Source organism: Apodemus sylvaticus, chromosome 23 (assembly GCF_947179515.1).
Source record: "Apodemus sylvaticus chromosome 23, mApoSyl1.1, whole genome shotgun sequence".
NCBI classification, from domain to species: domain Eukaryota; kingdom Metazoa; phylum Chordata; class Mammalia; order Rodentia; family Muridae; genus Apodemus; species Apodemus sylvaticus.
Window position 1 is genome coordinate 42,074,789 of NC_067494.1, and position 23,437 is coordinate 42,098,225.

The 23,437-nt window shown below is 47.6% G+C and overlaps 1 protein-coding gene across 1 annotated transcript in view; it reads right to left on the minus strand.

Moving 5' to 3' along the window:
• The window catches only part of Agpat4 (1-acylglycerol-3-phosphate O-acyltransferase 4), a 98,882-nt gene extending 76,955 nt beyond the window's left edge, over nt 1-21,927 (minus strand). Inside the window, exon 1 of the mRNA XM_052169368.1 lies at nt 21,798-21,927. The gene's annotated coding sequence lies outside the window, so the exon portion shown is untranslated. The remainder of the gene's footprint in view (nt 1-21,797) is intronic.
• Between the last annotated feature and the right edge of the window lie 1,510 nt (nt 21,928-23,437).

The window sequence follows — 23,437 nt, forward strand, 5'->3', positions numbered from 1 at the left end:
TTTTTTTTAATGATTTTATTGTTATGTGTATGGATGTTTTGCCTCCATATATGTCTGTGCATCACATAGACCTGATATCCAGAGAAGCCAGAAGAGGGCTTCAGAAGGCCTGGAACTGGAGTTAGACACGGTTATGAGCAGTCACATGGGTGCTGGGAATCAAACCTAGCTCATCTGCAAGAACAGCTAGTGCTCTTAAATGCCGAGTCATGTCTCTAGCCCACTTTTTTGTTTTGGTTTGGTTTGGTTTGGTTTCTCCCCTGAGACAGGGTTTCTCTGTACAGCCCTGGCTGTCCTGGAACTCATTCTGTAGAACAGGCTGGCCTCAAACTCAGAAATCTGTCTGCCTCTGCCTCCCAAGTACTGGGATTCTAGCCCAGTTTTTATGACTGTGGAGAAAGGCTTTAACCTTTCGGTTCTCCTCTAAGGCCAAACAGACATGCACTACTGCTTTGTGTTGGACAGGAAGACTGGACACTGGAGGGGTGGGGCAGCCTCAGCCACCAAAGGTGGACAAACCAGTCCCCTCTGTTCCTTGTAAAACTGGCGGGCTTGCATGTGGCCGCCTTCTGAACTGGTCCCACCCATCCAGTCTGTCTCGGCCAAACACTCTATTAGGACTGCATGTCACACAGGATAAAATATCTGTGGCCACATGGCGTGGCTAAAAACCAACAGAGATGGTCAACCACATACACAGGGCCCAACTTCCTGCCCTGTGGAGATCCTCTCAGGCCTGACGTGAGAGGAAACACTGCTCAGAGGCCAATAACAAAGCCACGTAGGTGGGAGACACCGTACAAAAAAATGGCCTTTGCGGAAATGCCCCAGAAAGCCTTGAGAGGAGGCTTGAGTTGCCACGCACTTCCTGGGAGCCTGAAATGGCTCTGTGTAGGGATAAATAAGTGCAGAGAAGAGGCCAATACCTAGAGTCTCAGGGCATGTGAATTTGACTCTTGGCCGCCTGCCCTCCCCATGCCCCTAAGGCTGGGCGGAAGCTCTGTGGACAACTTGCAGATCCCCTTGTTATGAGCCCTAGTTTCATGGCTTGGAAAATGAGGTATGGGGCCATTTGTCTACACAGCCTGCACCCTCGAGTTCAGATTTGTGAAAATGAACACGCATTTGTACCAGGGGTGACAGAGAAGCAGACGAAGAGTCTGAGGAAAGTTCCTTGATGGTTCCACGGTGACACGGGAGCTTGTCTTCAGTGGGTGACCTAGGGATGCTCTGTCCAGAAAGGCTAGTTCTGAGGGAATAGGCATTTAATTCTTTTCTGCATCTCAGCTATCAGTAATTAGGCTCTCTTCTCTCCTTGTCCCTGTCTGTGAGGTGCCCTTGACTCCTGAATTCTTGGAGAGGCTGACGGTACCAATCTTTATTTTCTGGTAAAGACAGTGGGGTCAGTGGGAAATCAATATAAATACCTTAAAAAAATTTTTTTTGCTTTGATTTTCATATACAGGGATGTCAAATGAACCCAGGGCCATTTCTCCAAGTAGACTCTAGCATAATGGATCTGAAGAGTCTCACTAGCTCACGAATGCACTTAGGTGCTTCTCTGACATGAATCATTTATTAGAGACAGAAATGCTGGCTGTGAGTGCCCGAAATAAGTTGACTTACAGTACCCTTGTTTCTAGACAGCTCTGAAACACAGCCACAAGCGCATCAAAGCACTCAGGCCTGGAAAACGCTTTGGGGTCACTGCGGATTGGCAGTTCCTTGAAAAGCTTCATTAATACCAATAGCAATGACAAAGCAAGACCTTCGAATTCCCTGTCCCTTCTTCATTCAGTCCTACAGTTCAGGAGCTGGACAGACACTTCATGAAGCGGTGATGATATACCAGTTCCTAGGAGGAGCCCAGGATGGGTTTCTTAAGGTACACATTCATTCATTCATTCATTCATTCATTGATAAGTTTATTCATTCACAGTAGGTTGTCTGTCTTTGGCGTTTCATTCATTTAGAAATTCATTGATAGAGGTGTATGAAACATTCTGATGAAACACATTATTTTGTTCGCTACCTTCAAACGAAATAAGTCAGTAAAACCAAATCAAACAAAATTCATCGATTTGAGCCACAAAGATGTAGCACCCGGTCAAGCAGCTTGCCACCGAGTAGGACAACCTGAGCTGACTCTGGGGACCCACATGGTGGAAGGAGATGACCACTTCTGCGCATGATCCTCTGACCTCTACATATGCCATATGGTGTTCCTCTATGTAGTGTACACACACACACTAAATGTAATTTTAAAACTTTTAAATTGATTTGAGTGGTTGCTTTATACACGTATTACATTAGACTTCTGGTTCTAACGGGGCCCTTCTTGGAGTTTGCAGAGGCTAGACGTGGCATCCAACAAACTGAAACATTTACGGGCCATACGTCCAGCCTGGACAGACTCCGCCAACCCCTTTCACCTCACAGAACACACAGATCCTCAATGCATGTCGATTAGATCCCAATTTCTAGATGACTTAATGTAATGCAGGTCCGTAAAGACCACTCTGAATTTCCAAAGAACCTAAAAGCAACAGCAGGGATACATGGACCCCCCTCCTTGCCCTTGCTACTGCAGCGGACACATGCAGAGACCTCCTCACCGCACCTGCTTCCAAAGGCCAGCAGACTAATTCGCAGGATTGTCCTCCACCCAGGCACGCCTTGCAGGAGGCATACAGAGCCTCTTCGTGCAGTACAAAGGTACCAAACCACATATCAAACCTACTCAACTGTGGCTCACCTGAAAGCTAATGAGCTACTTAAACCCCAGCAGGGGCTGCACTCAGATACTAGAAGGAGGAAGGAACTCCCAGCTGACAGATACGCCCTTTAAAAGAGTTTTTCATTAAAATACAAATAGATCTGGTGAAAGCAAAGGATTCAGTACAGTTTGTGGGAGTCTTTTACCAAGTTATGACAGTATGCCCCTTTATGATGGTAATCCACACACACTAGGGAACTTGGAAAGCTCTAAGTAAGACACAGAACCAGAACCAGAACCAGAACCAGAACCAGAATCTACCTGGAGCACGCTAACCACATCTGGGCTTCGTTTCTTTTATTTTTTTAGTGCCTCCTAGAAGACTTTGTTTTGTTCTTCACCAGATAACGCATTGCAGCAGAGGCGGAGGCTTTGTTTTTAAAACATGGTTACAATCTTGCCTTTAAATACTGTTTCAGTAATTGAAACGTTCTTTCTTTAAGCATAATATGTAACTGTCCATGTGGTAGTCACACTAGGCCAGCTGAATTACTACCTCGCGGTTTCATCACAGTGTATTTAAGTTTCTCTTCTCTTTTCCTTTCTTTTATGAGACAACTTTGCCTTATAGCCCAGGATAACTTGCAACTCACTAGGTAGCCCAGGCTGGCCCTGAACTCTGGTATCCTTCTGCTTCAGTTCAGGACCTAAAAAAATACACTTCCTTACCCAGCTAGGTTTTCATTTTTTTGTTTTTGTTTTTCTGAGAATAAACACTGAAGTGGTCAATATTGTGGACCATAAAGGTTTTCTTTCCCCTGATTTCTGGGCTATGTCTTTCAGGCCTGTAGGTTTGAAAAACAATCATTTGAAAGTGTCTAGTGAACAGTGTCCAGTTAATTTGTATGATAATGTAACTGTTCTCTAGGTTATTGGCAACAATCGTGAATGGCTGACTTCTTCATACCTTAAAACTTGTATGTTGCATTTCAATTGCTTTTTGTTCTGTTCTTTGAGACAAGGTCTCCAAATGTAGCCCAGGCTGGCCTTGAACTCTGAATCCTCCTGCTCATTAATCTCTTGCTTCCTCAACCCAGGGAGGCAGAGGCTGAGAAGCAGGATGATAGTTTTGAATTCAAGGCCAGCCTGGTCTACATAGTTGCAAGACAGCCAGAGTTGCAAAAAGAAACCCTGTCTCAAAAAAATCAAAAACCAAGCTCTTTGTATATTAGGCCTATAACATTTAAAGTGAACTTTTTTCAGTTTGTTAGCTTTTATTTGGGGCTCAAAGGGGGCTTTAACCCATTATGTAGTAAAAAGGATGCTGTTTTTCTGTTTGGTTTCTGGACTGAGAGGCAAGGGACTGAGGTGCATACTTTACACACCAAAGCAGGCCTGGCCTCCAGGATCCCTCAGCATACCCTGCCCCCAATCTTGAACTTTCTAGCTCCCCAGAGGCCCTTCCCTATATAATCCAGACATTTGGTCTCCCCCCTCTTGTCCTCCTCTCTCTCTCTCTCACTCTCTGCTAGGACACCCCTTACCCCACCCCCACCTCTCCCGAAGTGACTTCCCTGGCTTCAGTCCTTGGGGCCAGTGAACTCCCCCATCAGAGAACAGCTTCCCAATAAACCTGCCTTTAATATAATCTAATCTGATTTAAATTGGCCCATTTCACTAGCGCCAGAAACAGAACCTATGTTTTTCAACATGTTTGAGCATAAAAAGCTATTCTTTCCACTCTGATTTCTCAGCCTGCAGAACAACAAGGAAATAGTCATCCTGATGTGCACAGCTCCAACGTTACCACATATGAACAATTTCCTCTTAAAAAGCCACACTCCGGGGGATCTCGTATATTAATAAGCTTATTCATTTCCTTCTTGCTTCGGTGTTTCCCAATTAATTTTCCAAGATCACCTATCATTTAGTAAATATATTTCAGTTTTTAAGGCTCAAAGATTTACAGCAACTTTAAAAATACTTACTGTGTTTGTGTGTATACATGCGCATGCACTACACAAATGCGTGCACACCATAGCCAAGCAGTCCCTGCAGGAGTTAAGAAGACAGACAGCATCGGGTCCCTGGAACTGACGTCACAGTCACAGGTGGTTGTGAGCTACCATATGGGTGCTGAGAACCGAATCCAGGTCCTCTGCGAGAGAAGCCGGTGCTTTTACTGATGAGCCTCAACCCCCCCACAATGCACTTTTAATATTCATCAGCAAGGGTATAGCCATCCCTTGGTGGGCGATCGAGTTGTGACTTGTGATTCTGCGTTTATTCATATGCACATTCTACAGGTAAAGAATGAAGGCCCAGAGAAGTTCTCTGACTTGATTTCTTCAGCCACTCCCTGCAGTCCGCCCCTCAACCTCTCAGACCCTTGCTTCTTCCCCTTTCCTCCTTCCTCCTGACCTGACTCACAAAACCACTGAGGAAACAGACTAAGAGTTCTGGTAGAAATACCACGGATGATTAAAGCTCTGCATGTCTGCAGCCACATGCAATAGTCCGCTCAACTAACATGTATGCAGCACCTACTGTGTGTTTGACAGCACTCTCCTGCTCACAGTAACATAAACTGAGGGTCAACACACAGAGGGTCAAGCACAGGCTTCTTCCAGAGCGGCAGGGCACTATCTCCTCTGACCTGTCTCAGAGTTATGAGTTAGCAAATCCTGAGGTTTACTGAGGAGACTTCGAACTTCCTCTCCTAAGCCATGGCCCTGAGCCCTATGCTCATAATAATTTCATTAAAGATCAAGGCCCAGTGGCCAGAATAAAAAGCAGCATTGAACTCGGCGCCGAAAGCAAAGTCTGTCCTGGCTGCAGTTGCCGCTCTTCGCAGAACTCTCTGTTTCTAAGAAAGCAAATTCTGGCAGCGTCGAGACTCTAGAAACACAGATGACCATACCTCACAAACTTCTCAAGGGGTAGAGCAGACCATGGGCCATGTTTGCTCTCTGGAGGGCAGTGCTAAAAATGGCTGATATATCACGTGTGATCTACAGATGTTCCAGGGCACCATGGGGAAGGTGGCACAGAGATGTACCAGCCACATGGGCATGAGGACCTGAGTCCACAGACAGCCCCAGCACCCACCTAAGAGGCAGATGCAGTGGTGTGTACCAGCGATCCCAGTGCTAGGGAGGAGAACACAGATAGGTTTCCAGAGGGGCTGGCCAGCCAGCCTGGTGTAATGATCATACCTCAGGTTCACTGAGAGACCCTGTCTCAAACAATTAAGGTTGAGAAGCAGTCAAAGAAAGAAATGGCGGATATCAACCTCTGGATCTCACACACACGCACACATGTGTACATACATACACACACTGGTCTTCTAGAAGACAAGCTATAAACAGAAAGCTGCTTAGGTCCACGTGGAGAACTGAGCAGAGAGGGTTTAGCGTGTTAGTTAAACAAAGCAAATGAATGAAGCCTCGTGCAGAAAGACCTGTGGGAATTCCAGTTACCAGGAAGAAGGCACCCATCCTTAGCCATGACAGAGCAAGAGCCCTGGTGGATGTCAACACTGCCAAAGCACCTTTGGGTAGTAAAATGGACCTCCCTACCCTCACACAACCTCTGTGAAACTGGAGCAGAAACAAACGTTGATCCGACATCACTCTGATCTGAGCACGGCCAGTGGGTAGGAAAGGCTGTGACAACCTCGCCGTGACTCTGCAGCTGGTCTACCAAAGAGCGAGCCAAGCAGAGGCCTGGGTGCCAAGCACCAATTGCCTCCATTGAGAAAAACCAGGCTTGGCAGGAAGTCTCAAAGGAAAACTTGGCCAGGCCACAGGTCTGTTTCCCTTCCTGGAAGGCTACTCTGAAAACCTGAGATTAAATTCTCTGCCATCCCCCATGGTAGAAGTGGTGCCCACAGATGAATGCCATGGGTGACTGTAGTCACCAGACTTGCCGGGGTGCAACCGACAAGACACCTCGTGATTCAAATACATGAGGGAAAAGACAGGGAGGAAGCTGCCTTCTGATGGCCAAAGTTACTGGAGTCAGCTCCCTGAGGACAGTGACGGTGACACACAGGAGACATTGAGGAAGTGTGGGTTCTCAGCAGGGAGGTAAATAACGGAGAAGAAATGTGTTCATACACACTGGCTAGGAGCTAAAGTGGCCCCCAGATGAAAGTTAAAAACCATTGTCCCTCTTTCTAGTTTTACGTTTGGGAGACTTCCCCTTCCCCAGAAGTCTACCTATAGCATCAAACTCAAAGCATGCTGTTGACTATTTGGGGACAGTGCCATACGTATAACATCAGCACCCAGGAAGCAGGGGCAAAAGGAACATCTTTAGCTAAATGAAAAGTTCAAGACCAGCCTAGACTGTACTGGCCGGTTTTGTGTATCATCTTGACACAAGCTGGAGTTGTCATGGTGAAAGGAGCCTCCGTTGAGGAAACGCCTCCATGAGATCCAGCTGTAAGGCATTTCCTCAATTAGTGATCAAGGTTGGATGACCTTTGTGGGTGGTGCCATCCCTGGGCTGGTGGTCTTGGGTTCTATAAGAAAGCAGGCTGAGCAAGCCAGGGGAAACAAGCCAGGAAGTAACATCCCCCCATGGCCTCTGCATCAACTCCTGCCCCCTGACCTGCTTGAGTTCCAGTCCTGACTTCCTTTGGTGATGAACAGCAATGTGGAGGTATAAGCTGAATAAACCCTTTCCTCTCCAACTTGTTTCTTGGTCATGATGTTTTGTGCAGGAATAGAAACCCTGACTAAGACATGGACAATATGAAACCCCAGCTCACAAGCCAATAAGGTACAACAAAAATTGTTGAAGCTCCTTGGGTCCGATGCCTCCACAGTGGCTCTGTAGAGGAAGCTGCTCCAGCTGTCCCTCTCAGCCCTCAGCAAAGAAGTGCTTGTCTTCTACAAGGGAGCTGGGGTAGAGGTGATGTGGCAGAGTGAGTGGGACTTCTGTCGTAGTTAGGGTTCCATCGCTGGGAACAGACACCCTGGCCAAGGCAATGTTTAATTGGGGCTGGGTCACAGTTTCAGAGTTCGGTCCATTATCATCGTAGCTGGAAGCACTAGAGGGTCCAGGCAGGCATGGAGCTGGAGAAGCTGAGAGTTCTACGTCTTGATTCAAAGCCAGCCAGAAGACTTAACTCTGGCCAGACTTGGGCATATATATGAGACCTTAAAGCCCACCCCCACAGTGGCACACCCTCTCTTACAAGGCCACACCTACTCCAACAAGGACACACCTCCTAATAGTGTCACTTCCTGTGGGCCAACCATTCCAACCGTAAGTCCAGCCTATTCAAACAGCCACACCTTGCTTCTAATATAATTCTGAATAAGAGATAAGGGCAGTAAAATTACAATTAGGTAAACACTAAACCAACTCCAGATATAAACTAGCTACTAAATGAGTGACTGAGATATGAAATACCTGCACTGTGGTATAGCTCACCATGTGAAATAAGGTTGACCCCAAAGATGCCCTGCTGCATAAGCCAAGCTAGAATCAGAATAAGACAGAGTTGGCCCCCTGGCAGGCAATAACTCAAAAAAGGGCAAAAATGGGCCCCTGGTGGTTTGGACCCAGCGACCTGAGAAGGATCAACTGATGGGTTACAAGAGATTTATTTAAGAAGTAACAGAAAAGTTTTAAGCTGTTTTTTGGTAATGGTTTCTTTTTGTTTGGTTGGTTTTGTTTTTATTTTTATTATTTCGAGACAGGGTTTCTCTGTGTAGCCCTGGCTGTCCTGGAACTCACTTTGTAGACCTGGCTGGCCTTGAACTCAGAAATCCACCTGCCTCTGCCTCCCAAGTGTTGGGATTAAAGGCGTGCGCCACCATTGCCTGGCTTGATGATGGTTTCATAGTAAGTACGTGATTCATCCAAACTCAATAAACTGTACACTTTAAATGGCTGTGTTTTATGGTAGAAAAAAATCTTATCTCAATAAAACCTATAAAAACTTTGAAATGAGGGCCAATGACATTACGCAGAAGACCCCTTCTAGACCTGTAGATCTTGGCCCCTTCATGGGATGAATGGCCATCAGGAAACACAGATATTTCTATTATAATTCATAACAGTAGCAAAGTTAGTTACGAAGTAGTGATGAAAATAATTTTATGGCTGTGGGTCACCACAGCATGAGGAACTGAATTAAAGCGCCCTCTTCCCCCCAGCTTTAGAAAGGTTGAGAGCCACTGACTTAGAAGGAAAAGAACATCTTGCTATTAGGCATAAACATCTGAGTTTGATCCCCAGAACCCCTGTGGTGGAAGGAGAGAATCAATGCTCATAAATTGTTCTCTGACTGCATGTGTGTCATGGTGTGTACACACACACACACATACACACACACACACAGAGTAAAATAAAACATATTAATAAATAACTTAAGTAAACCAGTGCAAGGTAGGAAGACAACCTCTCAAATGATTGGAATTCTAACATCAAGATGAAACCATTGAGTATGAGAAGCCCAATTACATCAATTTCACCTAGATGTAAAAGGGAGATGGGAACAGTGGGAGAGAGAAAACAGGCCAAGACAACCTTGTCCCATCATCTTGTTCTTAGGGGAAGCAAACAGAAGCCTGGCCCTCCCCTCGCGGGCCTCCCATGCGTACACAGGGGTGGTTAGCAGGTGACAGCAGTCTGTCAAACTCTGGTACAGAAACAACCCCCTTGCTTTGGCGTCATCTCAAATGACTGACCAATAACAGTCCCCATGGCATAAAGGAACTCGACCTCATCGGGATTTAGGTCCAGCGTGTGCAGGGCTGGCCTGGAAGGGCCTAGTACGCCTGAGCTACAGTTCCAGCCTTTACACTCCTGAATTTTTGAAACTGGGCAGTTTTCCCCTGTCTCTAGCCCTGTGTCATTTTGCCGGTTTCCCTGAGACATCCCAGAGACTAAGAACCCAGTGACTCCAGATGAAGATCTTAGGTCCTTCTGCTCTTTGGTGATCTGTCTCTGCCGTAACACTGGGGGGGAAAAGTCAAGAAGTTAAGCATTCACATTTACTCTGGTCCATCCTTTCCGTCTGAAAACAATCTTCCTGGGGATGAAACTGGCATGCGTCCAATCAAACAGCACAGTGTTATCAGTGAAACTGCTGTCTCAAGATGTGACGCAGAGAGTCTTCCTTTCTATACGGAGATTGCACCATAGGATCTGGCTGTCCCTGGTGGCAGCCACATACTGTATCTAACCCCCATCCTGGAATAAGGCCTCCCCCAATACATGAGATTAGGGAATTCTGTCTGTACCCAAGGTAAAGTCCCGACAAATTCTCAAAGACGGTTGACAATGGTTCTAGATGGAAACTGAACTTGATTCTGTTCCTTAAAATATGCTCTGGCTGCAGAGAAGGTTCAAGGTTAGCCTGGGTTACACCGGGAGCTCTTATCTCTAAAACTAGCCAAGCCACAATTACCTCCTGGGTGTTCAGCTGCCTTGGGGTCATGAGCTAGGAAGGCTGCCCAGAATTCTTAGGGGCCTGTGGGCACCTTCCACAAATGGGCACACAGAAAGCCTAGTGAACTTTAGACTCAGTAGATGGGCCGGGAGGATCTGGGGCCTGCCCAAGGAAGAAGGTAGGACTCCTTTTCAAGGACCCTAAGAAATTTCAGGACGAGGGGATGTAGTGCGTTGCCCAAAAGGCTGGATCCTACCAGGTGATGGACCAGCCGACAAGTCTATAAAGTCAGAAACTGTAGGGGTAAATAATTAATAAAAGGTACTTCCCCGCCAGGCCTCTGCACCAAGTCCGAACGGGTCCAGCTCAGGGCGACTCTCACTGTTACCACTGAGCCAATTTCTTCTAGCTAGCTCTCACAGCATCCCAGCTGTGTTTCCTCTCCACCACAGACTCTGTAAATGGCGGGAATCCCGCACTCCCGCCCTACAGGCAAATACCCAGTAAAGCATGACTTTTAGTTAACCAAATATATTTATGTATATAAAACTCCCAATTACATAATGCCAGTTTAGAGTGAAAAAGGTCTTATCCCAATTTTCTAACCTCGCCAAACCATCAGAAATACGTCTGAAGTCATCTGGATATCCAAGTCTCCCTCTCTGGCCACCCCCCTCTTTCGGACCTCCCTCTCTCCCTCTCTCTCCCCGCCCCCTCACTTCCCTTAGCTCCTCCTCTTCTCTCTCCTCCAATCACTGGCCTCTCACTGCCTCAATGATAAATACTCAGTAGTGGTGGTTTGTTCCTTCACGCTGTTCTAGAGGGATGCAGGGCTGTAGCTCCTAAGCAGTGAGACCACAGCAGAGCACAGATCCATGCTCACCTACTTGATGGAGACAGGTTTATTAAACCTTCCACCGAACCAGCCAGCTTTGCAATGTGGAGGAGCCGTGTTTTCCATACGTCAGCAATATTACTATACCTCTGTCTGGGAATGTATATTGATCATAGGAACACATTTTTAGACTACTAGAACTTTCCACCCTATTAAAAACACTCCAGGAAACAAGCAAGTGAACAAATCCAGGGCAAGAGGGGTGTTCCAGGGATGAGACTGGTCTAGTTTCTTTTTCCCCTTTTTCTCTTTACTTATGAGTGGATCCTTGGCTGCTTTTGCATTCTTACCACATGAAGCTCTAAGATCACAGTACCTGAAGAAGCTGTAGTGTAATGGTACTGACCTTGACTCCAGAGTGGGATCCTGGAGCCAAGGGGCAGTTTGCCACCATGGCATGAACAATGTCTGTCCAATAATCCTCAGGAGTATTGGAAATCAGAAAGAACAGGGTATGTCCTAGAACAGCCCAGAAGGGGTCCATCCTAGCAGAAGTGGAGAAGATCCTAAAAGGTAAGAGACCGGAGGCAAGGCAAAAGAGACCGAACCTCCACTAAATGTTTCATTGTCTGAAGAGAAAAGCCGCTATGGCAAGAACAGGGTTGGCATGACGGTCTCACACGACCACACTGTCCCTTCTAGGACTTGCCATCTGGATCTAAGTGACAGAGACGGGAATGAAAATCAAACATCCAGTCCTTCCCAGAGTCACCAAGAGACCATCCATCCAACTTGGGTTTGTCCTGAAAATTTTCCAGAAAGGCAGAGGCAGGCGGATTTCTGAGTTGGAGGCTAGCCTGGTCTACAGAGTGAGTTCCAGGACAGCCAGGACTACACAGAGAAACCCTGTCCTGATAAACAAAAACAAACAAACAAAAATTCCAGAAATATTCCTCTACCTGGAGGTGGGGAGGGTGCGATGGAGGGGGGGTTGTGTCATAACTAAGTACTGAGAGAACCTGGGCTTCCCTGGTTCTGATTTGTTGTTACCTTTTCTCCAGGATTTATTTATCTGGGGGTGGGGCACGCCAGATGATATCAAGAGATAAGCCTGGGAAGGTGGTTCCTTCAACCATAATGCAGGTCACTGGGCTTGGCAGTAAGTAGCTTTATCTGCTGGCTCACACCTCGAGCCAGCCTTCGGCTGTATTCGCCCGGGGATCGTACGGAGCTCAAAAGCTGGATACACTTGGAGATGGCCTTGAACTTCTGATTCTCCCCTTTATGCCTTCAGAGTGTGGATAATGCTTTCACCTTCCCGCGTGTGGCCTTAGAGAGTGACCCGCGTCTGTTCTGCACACTGCAGACGGGCCCCAGAGACGGGAGCCTTGGTTACAAAGTTTCCATTGACCCTGGACACCTTGCTGACCATGCAGGAAACAAAGGCAGCACTCACGGGGACACCACCCTTGTGGCAGCGGCAGCATGGGTGCGCCAGGGAGCAGCTAATGGTCAGAGTGTCTGAGATCTCATGGGCAGAGTGAGTTGAACGCTATTCGTGGGGCAAAACTTAAGACTGCATGGCCTGGTCCTGCTTCCCTCTGCGCACTGCTGTTCCTCAGGGTCTCTAAAAGGCTCCGTGTGTGTGTGTGTGTGTGTGTGTGTGTGTGTGTGTGTGTGTGTGGTACCTCTGGGTCGCATTCCTGGCACTGCTGACTGGCAGGAGGAAGCTTAATAAAGATCACTGTTAGAAGAAAACATTAGCTGGACTGGAAGCCAGCTCAGCATCCCCAGGACACAGCTGGATCCGACCTCACAGGGTATGTAGCTAAGGAAGGGAAGGAGGCCAGCTGGGACTTGTCGAGGACCAGAGACCTCAGTTCAGCCATCGAAGAGGAGAGAAGGAAGGGAGGGGTGTCAACGGGGCAAAAACTGGAACTAATAAACAAACAACTGGGCATGCTCAGAACCTGCCATTGTCTTCTCTCCCAAGGTCACCAAAATGTTAACCTGTTAGTCCTCTCCTGCAGGAGGCCAAACCGGGATTTAATTGTCATCTCAAAATATTCATTATATGCTTTGGTCTATGTGATTTTTTTTTTTAAATCTTTCCCCGTGAGTCAGTGGGGTGAAGAGGGAAAACAAAAGTCTCTGTCCACTTTGCATCTAAGAGAAGTCTTTTCTGCAGCAGAAGCAAAGCGGCAAAGATTCCAAGGCTGTGCAGCGTGCAGCGTAACTGTGTGCCGTCAGTTCACAGCGCCTGGCAGAGCCAAGCTGGGGTGCTTGGGTATTCTTAGCACTGAGACCTCGGCTGGCTCATTCACCAAAAGGCAACAGCTGCAAGTCAGGCCAGAGAAAAATAATACAGAACCTTCACAGGCTCCACTGGAGAAAGGATAAACTGATTCGTGCTTATGCAAAATTCTAGTGAGCATTGACTGAGGGACATTGCTTGGTCAAGGGACTACGTGACAGTCCAGAGCATAACATGACATGCAGCAGCTGGAAAGAACAGCATAGAAAACCTTTCCTTTTCTCCAGAGTGTCAATGAGGGCCTCAAGACAACCAGTCACCAGCTCCTGGGTTCCCTGACCTGCTCCCTCCCTCCCTCCCTCCACAGGCCTGGTGAGGCCTCACTGAAGTGTCTGCTTCCCACTGGGACAGCCTTGTGTTTCTTCCTAGGCCTTAGCACCTCTCAAAGCTTACATGTTGTCCAGGTCCCTCTGCCACCCAGTCACACTCCTCTTCTGTGTGGTGTCTGAACCTCCATGATGGTTAGGGTTAACTGTCAATTTGACAGAATCTAGTTACCTCGGAGATGGGCATGCCTGCGGGAGATTATCTTGACTGCATTTAGTTGTGTTAGAATGGCCTGTCTGTCCACTGTGCTTAGGGGCATGTAGTAGACCGTAGGGATGAAGAAGTGGAGGTGGTGCATCTGTGGGCATTCTAAGCTCTCTTCTTCTTGACTGGGACAAAGGACTGTATGATGGGAGAGGGCTGCTCTTTTCAGACTGCAGGCGTCTGGAGACCGTTTACTTCAGACTCCTGCAGCCTTGATTCCTTGTATTGGAGGGACTGGAAGGTAATGTAAACCCTTTCTCCTTTAAGTTGCCTTTATCAGGGTACTTTATCACAGTGACAGAAAAAAAAAAACCGACAGAGACTAGTTACCTAGGTTCAAGAAAAACAAGTATACTAGGAAGAGACAGAGTGGGAGTCTGTAGGAAGCATTCCCAGACAGAACAATGGGTGATGGGGGGTGGAGGGGTAGGGGAAATGAGGGTACAGGCAGGCCACTTCGCTGGCTCCCACAGGGCTCTACGAATGCTCCTGATCTCACAGTGAAAAAGTGATCTCTATGTAGGCAATTGCTCTTCTCCAGGACACCAATGATGAACCCATGGTAGGCAAAGGGCAGCCGGAGTCCAATGATTTGGCCAGAAATGTTGTAAGAGGATGGAATCATATGGGGTGGCGGAATAAAAGACTCGCCCTACTCACACAAGTCCTGGAGGGCGGAATGGCAGATAGGGAGGTGAGAAGACACAGACGCCACCGTGTTGGCCAGAGCTAGGCCATGGAGCTCCGTGTCTCCCAGCTGTTGGAAGGAGAGGCTTTCAGGGCTCCAGGGCTTGCAAGGCAGGCAGGGAGGTCCTTGTGGGAACAGCGCAGGGTCAGAGCCGGAGGGAAAGAAAGCCTTACAGTTAGAGTGGGCAGTGGAATGGGACTTGGCAGCTGATTGGTTCATTCAAGGAGACCAATGATGCAGAAGAAAGCACAGGCCAGGCTGCAAGCTGGCTCCCCCACCCAGTCCTACCACATCCATCTATTTCACCAAAGGGAGGCCGTTCCTGACTCCAGCAGAGCTGGGATCTACCTGAACAGTGGTTGGTGCTCGGAATAGCCTTGTCTGACAACCCAACCCCCAGCTGCTCTCAGAGCAGCCCAGACAACTGACACCTAACACTACTGCACGCAGGTTACCAGGTTGGAAAGTGTGGACTGTTTCAATCTGGGTTTTTTGACTAGACATCCGCTTTCCATATAGCCCACTATTTTTTTAATTCTTAAGCAAAGTATCTAGGAATCTAAATTTGTTTGGGGAAAAAAATCCATGTGGCTGGGGCTTAGGCAAATCAGCCCTGAAAAGTTGTTTCCTTTGAACCAGGGAGCAAACCAGTGAATTTCTTCATACCGAAGACATAAGTAGAAATTCTCTTACACAGCAGCTCTTCTTGGCTTTGGGGAAGATGTTATCCCTTAAGGATGTATCTAGCAATTTCTGGAACAGTCTCATGGTCGTTATGGCCACAGTGGGAGTACTTAATCTTGGCGTCTAGTGGTTGTTGTTATCAGCCTACTCTGCACAGAACAGCCCGGCAAACTCGAGTTACTTGGCCCAGAGGTCAATAGAGGATTCCTTTAAGGAACGCTACGTGGGAGGGCCTGACTGGGAGGCACACAGATAGGAAAATGTGACAGCCTTGTGACCATCTTTTCTGCAGCCAAGAACACCTGATCCATGCTGGCCGCCATGTTCTGTGTGTCCCTTGAGAAGTCTCCGCCCTGTCCATAAGAACCCAGCAGAGTAATTAAAGTAGGGGTATAAACCGTGTCGCGATTGTGCGTCCACAACTCATTTGAGAAGGATGGCTGGAGAAGGTCAGGGAAAGAGCGAGAGATGGAATCAGGGCCACTGAGAGAACCGTGATGACTTGTAGTGATCTCAACCTGACAAAACCTAGAATTACCTCGGTGACAAATCTGTGACAGAGTTGGCAGTTGGGGGTTAACGGAGATATGAATGTGCCCAGCTAATTTCTGCGTGCTGCATAAAGCCCTGGTCTAGATAAAAAGGAGAAAGTGAGGTCAACACCAAGCTTCACCCTTCACCCCTCCTCTCTCTGTCTTTCTGCTTTCTCAGTGTAAATGCATGCATCACAGCGAGATGCCTATCGACCTATTGGTGCGTTCCTTAAAACCGTGAGCCCAAATAAACCTTTCCAACCTCAACTTATGTTAGTTGGCCATTTTATCGCAACACCAAGGAAACACTAATCCATAAACTGCCTCTCCTTTCTTCTTAGCCTTACCACCTACCCTTCCTCGCAGCAGGAGAGGAGGGAAGGAAGGAGCTAGCCTGACTTACCCAACCCACCAACCGGGATCCAGGACAAAGGTTTTGCCAGTTGCACTGATTGTGTGTGTTGAGCTGCTGCAGTGGGAAGAAGATGCGTTTGGTTCTTTAAAATTTCATCAGTCTCGGTTAACCTCCTGCCCTTGGGGAATTGACTGCTCACACGGGGGCCCAGGGTGACGGGAAGAACACCGGATTTCACTCTTGGGTCAATTCATTTTTCCCACTTCCGTTTCAAAGTCCGTCTGAGGAGATAAAGCCAGGTGGCATCTTCACCGATGACAATCTGCCTTTGAAACTGGGTGACGAACATAATGAGGGGGAAAGCCAGGCTCCACCCACGCACGGCCTGCAGGACCAGGGTGGGTGGGGGGGGGGGTCCTTAACTAGATGGAAGTGGCTCAGTGAGGCTGGCTCCTTGGGTAAACAAGGTTCTTGAGAGGAGTTCATATTGGCTTTTACCATTTGCATTGCCAGGTCTTTTAGCTCTGTTTTTATCACAGGCCCCTTTTCCCTGTCTCCACCATCTCCCAGAAAATTACACCAGCGCTCTCTAGAAGCGACGGTTGCTTGTCTCATACTTACTGTTTCTCAACTTCTAAATCACTTCTCTGTTCTGCGGCACTTCTGCCAACTTAAAAATGAGTATGAGAGGCATACGAGGGAAAATCCATAGGAGGTTTGGTCATTTTTAAAAATAAATATCTCTTTTCCTTTGGCAGGGGAAGTATCTCAGTTGGTTGTGCGTTTCCTAGACACAGAAGGCAAGGATAGGGAGAACCCATCTCTACCTCTGCAAAAAAAAAAAGGGGCATAGTTGGGGAAGGGGGTGACACACGCCTTTAATCCCAGCACTGGGAGGCAGAGGCAGGTGGATCTCTGTGAGTTCCAGGCCAGCCTCGGCTACAAAGTGCATTCCAGGTCAGCCAAGGCTACCCAGAGAAACCCTATCTTCAACAAACAAAAAAGTCTAAATGTCCATCATCTTCTAGGCCAGTGGTTCGCAACCTGTGGGTCCCTACCCCTTTGAAAAGCCTCTGTTTACATTATGATTCATAACAGTAGCAAAATTACAAAGGGTGATTTTATGGTTGGGAGGGTCAGTGTGTTACAGGATCACAGCATTGCGAAGGTTGAGGACCACTGCTCTAGGCTCTACTTGGGACTAGTGGAGAAAAGTGACCATAGCAGGACAAGAGATGGCTGTCTGCTGCTCAGAGGCAAGGCTCTGAAAAACAAGGGTCCAGAGTTCGAACCTCAGTGCTACCTGATACCATCCCGGATGACTCCCTTGGCTTACTAATCTTTATGGCACAATGGACAGTTGTGGTAGTTTTTACATGTATATTTGTTAAGGGCACAACCCCAGATCAGTATGTGCAAAGTTGGAAGAACCAACAGGCATATAGGAAGCCCTCGGCAAAGGTGGGCCTCTGCCACGATCCTGGATCCTACATGGTGGTCAGTCTTATCCTTGTGTCTGTGTCACCGAGAATTCCCAAGACTGAGGGAGGAATCACTTCCTGCCAGTTTTTCAGTGCCAGATTCAAAGCACCATGAAGGACAAAGATACTTCTTCACTTTCAAAATGCTCAGGACGCAGAGGCCGTGTCTGACCCAAGATTAGTTTGAGGCCAATCTCATCAGGGATTAAAATAACGGAAGTCTCGATAGCTGGCTTTTCCCCCCAAGGTCAGCCAGAGACAGAGGAGGGTGTTCTTCCTGGTGAATTTGTCAAGCTGCCGTGTCACTTCTAGGCTGAAGGTGGAGATAACAGAGAGTAAGATCTGTCTACTGAGAAAACTTTCTGAGCCCCGGAAATACACTGAGGTAGGGCAGAGGTTGCTGGATGCTCTGCGGTCCTGAGGTGAACTGTTGTTGCTACGGACTGCCTGAGGTCTGTGAGGGGTCTAGGCTCTCGTTTCTACGGACACCGCACGTGCCAGCCTTGTGTAATGGAAAGAAAGCTCCAAAGAACACGAGAAATTTGGTAAACTGACAGACTTAGACATTAGAAGCAAGTAAGCCTTACAAAACAAAGCAAAGCAAAACCAAACAAAATCCTATATATCCTGCGTCATCTGCTGGGAAGAGCCACGGTCCCCACAAAGAGCAGGGTGAGACACTTCTCCCTCCGCATAGTCTATTCTCCTAAGGATCGAGCACTCAGAATCCCATTTCCTCCCGTTTTATTAATTAACAGATGTTTCCTAGTCGTTTGCTCAACCAGTATAGGAAAACACAAGAAAACTTTAATCGGGATGAGAGTCAACAGCTAACCACTTCCTCCCCCACTGCCCAGTGCGATCTATATTAAAAAATTGTTTGTCAAAACGACACTCAAGGCCATTAGCTAATAAATGTGTCTATCATTATCTCCAGGGCTAAGGGAGCGTCCCGAGGTCCCTGCTAGCTTGAGGTACTTCAGTAGCTCATATCCATAGCGCATAGCACGCAGTGTTACAACAAGGGGCATAAATGAATGAATGAATGAATGAATGAATGAATGAATATATGAAGAGCTGCTGGACAATGAGGAGTGCTGGAAGTATGGACACTAACAGGCCTTAGGGTCTAGGAAAACACTAAAAGAAAAAAAGAGCAAACAGGCAAGAAATCTTTGTGATGCAAGAGTGCATTCTGGGGAAAAAAAGAAAGGTTCAACATAAACTACTCTCACATGGCGTTTTATTTTATTTTGTGATTAAGAGAAAAAAACAAAACAGATTGGCCAGTCTTTGAAAGCTCTTAATATCCTCCCTCAAGGGGGTTTAAAACTGTAACTGCTTACCTGAGTTGTGTCTGACACATAATAGACACACAATAACTACAAGTCACAAATACCACTCCCACCCCTCACCCCTACCCAGTGGGGCCCAAACAGAAACTCTCTTTCCCACAGCTCTGACAGACTGCTTGCCTTCCCCAGAACTCACTGGAAACCAAGTTTCAGAGTCTAAGGCTAGCCTTCCAATGCTAAACTGGACTCATCCAAGTTCTCCTAATGGTAGACTATTACTAAGCCAGGCTTAACCTGTATTTCATCAGTAAACGGAGAGCCACTCAGAAATGCACCTGCCTCGTTCTCTGCCCACCAGACTCCCTCAGAACACAGCAGGAGCTACAGAAAGTGTTGCCATAACCAACTCCTCTTCTGGGCACCCAGATTTAAGGCAATGGCTGCAATGATCAAGATGGCTCCCCCCTTCCCTGCCCTCCGGACCTTCCAAGCTATAGCCAAGGTCAGGACATAGGCTGGCCTTCTGGGAGTCACCGTGGGGTACTTTGTTTCCACACAGCTCCAGCTGTCTCCCACAGGCTAAACAAGTCACACTTTATCTGGATATCAGAGAGAGAGGTCTGGTCTGTTTCATTATTTGCTACTTTCTCTTTGCATTGAATTTGGGTCCTGGGTCTAGAAACTCAAGAGTAAAACATTGAGTCAAGCACACTAGTCTTGCGCTTTGGAAGGCTGGATGGTAAGTCTGTTGTCTATCCAGCAGTGTGTTAACCTGTGCTTGGCAAAATGAAAGTTGAATCATTACTAAGTACATTTTTTTATGCTCTGTACCCTTCACCAAATTCTCCTCTCTTAACTCCATTTTTCTCTAGCTAGATTTGTTTGTTTTGAGGGTTTCTAGGGTTGTTAGGCAAGTGTTCTATACCACCAGGCAACAACCTCAGCCCTCTAATTTTGTGCCCTGTTCTTTAGTTGCTATTTGCAGAGAACTTTTGTATCTGAAATGCTTAAGATCTCTGGAGCCGGGGCGGTGGTGGCACACACATTTAATGCCTGCACTTGGGAGGCGGCAGAGGCAGGAGGATTTCTGAGTTCAAGGCCAGCCTGGTCTACAGAGTGAGTTCCAGGACAGCCAGGGCTACACAGAGAAACCCTGTCTCGAAGAAAACAAAAACAAAACAAAACAAAACAAAAAAAGACCACTGGAACTATGGTCAGTTTTTAAGGCAGCGCAAACAGTAGTGAGATAAGGAACATTCTAGAAACAACCAGTCCTTTCTGCTTCTATATAGCTGAGGGGCTAGGGTTCCAATCTATGGTTTGGGCTTTAATAGCCTGAAAGTAACTGGAGGCCTTTTAAATTCTTACCACAGATAATCTCAGTAATACAGGACTCTATCGGTAGCATTAAAGAAATAATTCTGGTATAGGGTATGCACATTACAAGAAAAGGGTCCATTATCAGGCTATCTTCAGAGGCACTGAATAAAAGCTACACCTAAAAACCACATCTGCTAATGGGCCTGCCTGGGTGCCTTCTAAGCAATGGACTGTTTGTCTCTAGTTTTAGCCGCCTCTGCCTATCACTGGCTACAGGTGAAAATTTCTTCTCATGTCTTAGTTTTCTTCTGAAGGTTTTTATGTTTCTCCCTATGTTGCACCAGAAGGATATCATACTTGGAACTCTTAATTTCTTAATTTCTTTTTCTCAAACAGTAACCTTACTCACCCACCCCTGGTATACAGAGACACACATGCACAGGAGCTAGCCGCCTTATACACTGACACTGACACACACACACACACACACACACACACACGCACACACGCACGCACGCACGCACACACGCACACACGCACACATCCGAACCACGTTTCCCTCCTCTTGAGATAACTATTTTTCCCTAGCTGAAGTTGCTGACTGATAACTCCACAAGAGCGGATCCTTGCCAGGTTTGGAAAGACTAGAGGGTAAACAATAGGTAATCAGGGTGAGAGCAGCACAGAGACCCTGCTGGGTATTTAGCATTTCTTACTGCTAACTGAACTTTGATTTGTAGCTAAGTGAAGTGCAGAATGGAGCCAAGACTCATCTTATACATGTTTAGACTTGTGGGTGAGGCTGAGCATCTGATATTTATCAGTGTGAATTATCAGGTACTTTTCAAAACTTTATTTCAAAACAGTATCCTCCTATAAAGAGTTAAACCCCCTTTTCCCTCTTAGCTTGTTCAATATCATGTCTTAAGAAATATTTGTTTCTAAAAACTAGCCTTAATCCTGGAGAGCTTCATAAAAAACATCCAAGAACTCCCTTTAAGAATCCCAACAGCTGATAGAGAACCCAGAAGCTTAAATTTTAAGTAAATAAAGCGGTGATTACAAATGCCTGTTTCCTTGACAACCCCCCTCCCCCAGCCCTTCTGCGATAGGGAAAAACCAAAATGAAAACGAGAGGAGGGGGTAGCTACAGAGTCACGCTGCGTTCCAGCGAGGCCCAGCCAGGCCAGGCCCAGGAAGGAAATCCAAATAAATCAATTTAGATCGGGACTATATTTTGTGGAGTATATTTTTTGTGGTTGTCATAGAAACACCAGCGACAGAAGAACGTGTTGCACGAACACAAAAGAGAGCCCGTATATGTAACAGGAGCATTCTCTACACCTTCGCGGTAGCCAAGAAAATGCTTCTACCCAGGGAGGGGTGCACACAGAGCCCCCCCAAAAGCTCTTCACAATCTGGCACAAAGCAGTGGTCGCGGAGCCCTGGTGCTCCTCCCCCCTCCCCCCCATCATTCTCCCCAACCTCACCAGCATCCCAGCCTGCTCCGAGCCCATCCTTTCCAAAGTACTAGGAAAACCAGCCGAGCAGAGGGACCCCTGCCAGAGAAGGGCATCCGATCATCGCTCGCCCCACCCCAGGAGAAGGTGACTGGAAACAGTACCAACCCCACCTACCTCGCTCCAGGCAGCTCTTTGCATTGGCGCTCACTAGCCAGAACTGCTAGGCAGGAGCCTAGGGTTCAGAAACTGCCTCTACTTTAGAGAAGCTGTAAGTCAGCCAACACTGGAAAGAAAAAGCGAGACTCCACCCAAAGGGGTGGGCCCTTCGGGGGAGGGAAAAAAAAAGGTGGTCCTCGGCTGACGTCTCTCCCCACCCATGTCACTTCCTTTTAAAGCTACGACTTAGCATCTACTGGGAGGGAAGCTCGGACCCCGCGTAACATGAGTCACCCTCTTCTTCCAATGGGTGTAAGGAAGTGTCCGGCTCGGCCTGCAGTTGGAGTCAGATGGGGGATTGGCATCTGGAAGTCACCCGCGTGGATAACAAAGCCATCCCGGTGGCCTGCCGGCACTCGCCCAGCTCAAGAGCCCTGTTGCGTCCCCGAGCATTTGGCCTGAGAAACCTCGGCCTCCTGCCCTGGAAATCGCCCCTGTGCCGCGCCCCCCACCCCCGCCCCATGCGCCATTTCATTGGGGGGGGGGGCGGCGGAATAAAAAAAACAAAACGAACAAAACAGGATGAAGGCTGAAGCCCGCGCACTCTGGTGCTCACCTCTCCTGGCCACCGCTCCGCCAGCCCGGAAGCCCCTTCCAGGATCACGCCCAGAGTCTGCCGAGACGGCAGACCTGGGATGCCCGGAGCTCCTGTGGATGGATGCTCTCCCTCCAATGCTGGGTGCCAGCGGGTGCCAGGGCTGCCTACTGCTGCGAGTGTTCACAAGCAGGCAACACACACATGCACATGGCTTTTACACGCCAGTTAAGTTAGCAAGGGTCTGAGCGGATCTTATTAACCAAATAGAAACTTTAAGGAAGGGGGATTGTTGGAAGTGCGCAAAGGCCAGGTCTGTGACATTCCTGGAAAGGCGAATTCAGTCGCTGGGTGCCCTCCAAATACGGGCTGTTCAAGACGCAGATGTTTACGTATTTACAGAAAGAATGCCCGGGTGGTCGCCCTACTCTCTCGATGCCCTAGCAGTATTTCTCAGAACTGCGGAAGCCTGGCAAATAGCTTGCTTGTCCTGCAGACAGGAGCCAAGAAACAGGAAACAGGGTTTGGATTTTGACATCCTGAAGATCATCTGGAATGTGAGGAGGAACAAAGCCGAATGGGGTGGGGTGGAGGGCATAAGGAAGAATCCAACCAAAAGCCCGTTTGTAGGGTGTAAAAAATTAACTTGATCGGCTAGTAAAGGCTATAAAAGTTGTTAGTAAAAAGGTTCCTATAAGTACTGGAGAGAAGAGGTGGCTTAGTGGTTAAGAGTGCTTGCTGCTCTCGAAAAAGTGGGAATTTAGGTGCGGGCACCAGCATCTGGCAGCTCACACCATCAGTTGACTCTAGGGAATCCAAACGCTCTCTTCTAGTGTCCAGGGGCGCCTGCACGAATGCGGTGTGTGTAAATTCACTTAGGCACACTCTTACGTAAATAACATTATTTACTCTAAATTTTTGTTTTTGGCATCCAATGTAATATTTAAGAGTTCTCTGTAAAGTTTCTAGAACGTTGTGGGAACTGTGAGTTCCATGCCTCCTCTGGCCACACAGAAAAATGGTCTCAGCACCCCTGCTCCCCAATATAGTTCTCTCTTATATC